Source organism: Pongo abelii, chromosome 3, assembly GCF_028885655.2.
Source record: "Pongo abelii isolate AG06213 chromosome 3, NHGRI_mPonAbe1-v2.0_pri, whole genome shotgun sequence".
NCBI lineage: Eukaryota > Metazoa > Chordata > Mammalia > Primates > Hominidae > Pongo > Pongo abelii.
Window position 1 is genome coordinate 89,002,381 of NC_071988.2, and position 6,000 is coordinate 89,008,380.

The 6,000-nt window shown below is 41.5% G+C and overlaps 1 pseudogene; it reads left to right on the forward strand.

Moving 5' to 3' along the window:
* The first annotated feature begins 5,482 nt into the window (after nucleotides 1–5,482).
* LOC100937335 (metallothionein-2-like) lies at nucleotides 5,483–5,668 on the forward strand (annotated as a pseudogene).
* Nucleotides 5,669–6,000: the final 332 nt, after the last annotated feature.

Below are 6,000 nucleotides of genomic sequence, written 5' to 3' on the forward strand. Positions count from 1 at the left end.
CACAATAAGTGGTCAGGTCTTGGAATATGACTAGATGATTGCTTCAAAAGAGAGAAGTGTTCTGACTGCTAGTATTGTGTCTTCTGAGGCAGAAATTGCTGTTAGTAACAATCATTTTATTTTACATTTTCTATATATTATTAAATCCCTGAGTAGTAGGTAATATTATTGCTATTCTGACATTTTCTTCTCGTGGCTTAATTTAAAAGAATCAAAATTATACCCAGCTCAGAGAAGTAAATAACAAATGTTCTCAAGAAGCATCTAAGGCCAGGCGCGGTGGCTCACGCCTGTAATCCCAGCACTTTGGGAGGCCGAGGCAGGTGGATTACGAGGTCTGGAGTTCAAGACCAGCCTGAACAATACAGTGAAACCCCATCTCTACTAAAAATACAAAAATTAGCTGGGCGTGGTGGTGGGAGCCTATAATCCCAGCTACTAGGGAGGCTGAGGCAGGGAACTCCTTGAACCCGGGAGGTGGAGGTTGCAGTGAGCTGAGATTGTGCCACTGCACTCCAGCCTGGACGACAGAGTGAGACTCCATCTCAAAAAAATAAAATAAAATAAGCATCTAAAACAGGGGTCCCCAACCCCCATGACACAGATTCTGGTCCATGGTCTTTAGGAACTGGGTTGCATAGTAGGAGGTGACCAGTAGGCAAGCAAGTGAGCATTACCACCTGAGCACCACCTCCTGTTGGATTAGTGGTGGCATTAGATTCTCATAGGATTGTGAACCCCATCGCAAATTGTGCATGTGAAGGAGCTACGTTGTGAGCTCCTGATGAGAATCTAACTAATGCCTGATGATCTGAGGTGCAATAGTTTCATCCGGAAACCATTCTTCTCTCTTGTCCATGGAAAGATTGTCTTCCATTAAACTGGTCCCTGGTGCCAAAAAGGCTGGGGACTGCTGATCTAAAAGATGTCCTCATCATAATCACAGATACGGAATATAGAATACTCAGTATTGGAGGGAAGATAAAAAGTTCAGTTTGGGTCAATTTCTTCACTATTTACATACACTTAGGGCCTTATACTCTTACGTGCTAAAATTTAAATGCATGCATTAGCTCATTTAATCTATAATAGCCGTATAAGTAAATTGCTATTATAATCCCTATTTATTTATTTATACATTTTTTTGAGATGGAGTCTCGCTCTGTTGCCCAGGCTGGAGTGCAGTGGCATGATCTTGGCTCACCGCAACCTCCACCTCCCAGGTTCAAGCGACTCTCCTGCCTCAGCACTCCCTGGGACTACAGGTGTGCACCACCACGCCACACTAATTTTTAAAATATTTTTTAGTAGAGATGGGGTTTCACCATGTTGGCCAGGTTGGCCTTGAACTCCTGAACTCAGGTGATCAAGGTCCCACCTTGACCTCCCAGAGTGCTGGGATTACAGGCGTGAGCCCCTGCACCTGGCCTATAATCTCAATTTAAAAGATGCCATTATAAGACATCTTTAAAAATGAAATTTATTCTCTGAAGTGTGAACATAATAAGAAAGAAAAAAAAGACACTTAGGTTAACTAAAGTAATAAAGGAACTCAAACTTGAACCAAGAGCTATGTGATCTTAAATCTCACTTTAGTCTGCATATCAAACTGCCTCCTAGACACTTTGAGGCTCAGGAGTCTGAAGTGGGTGTAGTGGCATCCTGGGAAGATTTAATAGGACAACAAAGGTAAGTCACACAATGAGCTCTAAATTCTAGTCTGTCCAAAGCATGCTCCTTTCTAAAATTATATTCTAAAATGTTAAGAAAAAATACAAAAAAGATCATTTTCAGAAAATGTTTTATAGTCCTTCCTCCAAATGACTAACCTTACCTTTTTTCTACATTGCATATTCTTTATCCCAAACATATGCAGAACATGTTGATGTGTTCTCTGATTACAAAGTGTTTTCAAATGATAATGTAATGACTCAGTAGACTTGTGAAATGCAGGCAGAAAAAAATCATTTAAAACCAAAATTGACTGTGCTGCTTCTACCTGCTAAGGGAAGTGGTCTAATTCACACCAGAGGGGTAAGAGGCAGAGTTCCCTTCCCCTTTTGTAAAAGAAAAATGGGGACAGCAAGCAAAAAATCACTCAATTGTTAGGAAAAAATATCTAAGCCACCCTCTTACCTTCCTTCTCTTTCCCAAGAATTGGTTGCACTACTGAAACCAGAGGAGTGCAGGAATTCCACTATTTTGTAAAATAAGTTTGAGCCAAATTTGCTTGAATTTCTAAGACAGGCTACTTTGGTTGATACACGAATTCAGCCTAAAAATAAAACCTTTTGAGATAAATTGGGTAGTACAGCCACAGAATCGCGGCCGAGTCAAGGAGGGAAATCCTTTTGGTATTGTGTTTAAAAATCATTTTTAATTTTCCCTACAACGAAGCGAAACTACTCACATGTGTTTAATTGTTCGCTCTTAAAGACTACACAGGCCCTTTACGAAAATAGTTTTTGGCATGAGTAGTGATCTAGTTATAAATCAGTGAAAAATAAATTGTGTCCATAAAAAAGTTACAGAATTTACCCCTGTGCCATTAAATATTAGTTAACAACGCTATTTTTAAATTGATGTGCCATATTCTACCATATCGATACTGTATTTGATATGGTTCAGTTGCAGACTGCTCTTCCAGAATAAATAGGCAGAAAGGAATTTATCGCTGGCTGCAAACCATTAGATGGCTTACAAACTGTTTGGAATTGTAGGGGCAGGCGCTGTGTGAGCGTTTAAGAACAACTTCCACTCTCCAGAAATGGCATGAGTAGTCCTGCGAGCCAAAGGCAGCCCCGTCAGGTGGAAGCACTAGAAGCCCGAGGCTGCCGTTGGCAGAACAAAGCAGTCTCGGCCTGGGTGGGCAGCATCCAAAAGGACCGCAGCCGCCCTGCCGCTGCACACGGTGCGTCTGATTGGCGAAACCCAAACCCTTCCGCAGCCTTCCCTGCGAAGATGTCTGGGAAACGTAGTTTTTACCTTCTAACCTCTAAGGCACGGAAAGCTTATTCGATGTTGATTGTAATGGAAATAGAACTATGTACTAGGATTTGTTTAACCATCCCTTGAGTTTTACATTTTTTGGTTGTTATGTAATTTTCTCTATAATAAATAAATAAAATAAATTCCCTAGTTAAACAATATGAATAATTTTCAAATTTTTGATAACGATTGCAAAATTGCTCTCTTGAAAAGTTATACCAGTTTATACTCCTTCCAGCGATCCTTGTTCCATATTGTCAATCAGGATTAATACATTTGTCAATGCTTTTGAAAAGGAAAGTGACATATTAAAAACTTTGAATTTCTTTGGCTAATAAGTTTGAAGATTTTAATTCTCACCACAAGTGAATTACGATTAGATCTTTTTTTTTTTTTTTTTTTTTTTTTTTTTTTGAGATGGAGTCTCATTCTGTCACCCAGGCTGGAGTGCAGTGGCCAATCTCTGTTCACCAGCAACCTCCGCCTCCTGGGTTCAAGAGATTCTCGTGCCTCAGCCTCCAGAGTAGCTGGGGTTTGAGGCATACGCCACCACTCTCGGCTAATTTTTGTATTTTTAGTAGAGACTGGGCTTTTGTCCTGTTGGCCAGGCTGGTCTCGAACCTCCGACCTCAGGTGATCCGCTGGCCTCGGCCTCCCAAATTATTGCGATTATAGATGTTAGCCCCCGCGCACGGCCACAATTAAGTCTTTAGACGATCTGTTTCCCCAGTATTTCCCAGCAATGCATTTATGAATCATCTTGCATCTCGCATGGTGAGAAACTTAACATGATTGTTCAACCATGTAAAATTATTACCAGTGAAATAAATAACTTAATGTCTAGTGACCTCTTACTGTAGCTCTGTATTGGTAGGTAGACACTTCTTTTTTGATCTTTCAAGTATATAGTAAAAAAATGTTCTTTTTACGGTTTTCAAATTTTTTTTTTTTTTTTTTTTTTTTTGAGATGGAGTCTCACTCTGTCTCACAGGCTGGAGCGCAGTGGCGTGATCTCGGCTCACTGCAACTTCCGCCTCCCCGGTTGAAGCGATTCTCCTGCCTCGGCTTCCCAAGGAGGTGGGATTACAGGCATGCATCATCACGCCTGGCTAATTTTTGTATTTTCTTTAAATTAGAGACAGGGTTTCACCATGTTGGCCAGGCTAGTCTCGAACTCCTGACCTCAAGTGATCTGCCCGCCTCAGACTCCCAGAGTGCTGGGATTACAGGCGTGAGCCACCGCGCCTGGCTAATTTTTCATGTTTTTAGTAGAGACGGGGTTTCTCCATGTTGGCCAAGCTGGTCTCAAACTCCTGACCTCAAGTGATCCACCCGCCTTGGCCTCCCAAAGTGCCGGGTTACAGGCGTGAGCCACCGCGCCCTGCCTTGTTTTCAAAATTAAACTTAGTTGAAGCCTGTAAGACTTAAAATGAAAGTAAGATTATGTGACTTGATTATAACGCAGCCAAATGAATTTAGATGCAAATGCTAGACTTGAAATGTAAGTGTACAAATATACAGCAGTATAATTTTATGAGGTCTAGGGGTTACTTGTGCATGGGCCCAGGATTTAGATATCTGGCTACTCACAGTAAGATCCATGGAGGGAAATAAATTCTGCAAGGAAGCACCGTATAACTCAAAGAAACTAGAGAGGCCCAAATGTCCAAAGCTGCCATTTCACTTGCTGGAATTTGCTGGTGGAATAACTACCCTTCCTCGAATTAATGAGGCTAAATGAATTCCTGGGGAACCCTCAGGCTGTCAGTGTAACACCTCCCAGATCTTTTTTCTCCAGCAGGTGGCATGTACAGCACCATCCTGAAATGGTGATAACTTTATTATTATTATTATCACTATTCATGGGGCTAACCATCTTCCCTTTTCTTCCCAAATAAGTACATGGAGTTTTAGCACAGGCATTAAAGAAGGCTCGTCAGGCATGATGGCTTAAGTCTGTAATCCCAGCTACTGGGGAGGCTGAGGTGGGAACCGAGGAGTTCAAGGCTACAGTGAGCTATGATCATGCCGTTGCACTATAGCCTGAGTGACAGAAGGAGACCCCGTCTCTAAAAAAATTTAAAGAGAGAAAGAGAAAGACAGAGAGCGAGATAGAGAATTCTTGTTTCAATGACCTAGAGGAAAAAAGATGTTATAAGTTCGCTTTTGAAACTGGAACATTAATTTTTCACCATGTTAAGACAAGACCCTGTATATACACATTATACTTAAACAGCTATCTTTTAAGGCTGTTGAATGCAAGAAGGTAAATTTACGTACCATCTAATAGTAGGCATCACCCTCCACCTAGTGGCATCGCTCTCCATCTAGTGGCAAGATAGGCTAATTGAAAGCAAGTGCCAAAGAAGAAATATTCTGATACTGAAATGTTGAACAAAAGTTTAAAAAGACAACAGTATTGACCACGCCTCCTCCAAGTCCCAGCGATCCCGCGTGCAACCTGTCCCGACTCCAGCCGCCTCTTCAGCTCGCCATGGATCTCAACTGCTCCTGTGCCGCCGGTGACTCCTGCACCTGCGCCGGCTCCTGCAAGTGCAAAGAGTGCAAATGAACCTCCTGCAAGAAAAGCTGCTGCTCCTGCTGTCCTGTGGGCTGTGCCAAGTGTGCCCAGGGCTGCATCTGCAAAGGGGCATAGGACAAGTGCAGCTGCTGCGCCTGATGCTGGGACAGCCCTGCTCCCAGATGTAAATAACGCGACCTCTACAAACCTGGATTTTTTATGTACAACCCTGATCCTGACGTTTGCTACATTCCTTTTTCTATGAAATAATGTGAATGATAATAAAACAGCTTTGACTTGGAAAAAAAAAAAAAGAATAGTATTAATGTACCAGATAAACTTTACCACTGTTTTATTAAATTTTAATATAAATAAACTATGTAAAATAATTCATGATTGTAGCAGGTTATCTAATTTGGAAATGAAAAGAATACTCTTGCTGGATGGTAAACAGACTATTCCTAGCATAAGGTCTTTTCTTGGAATTATTT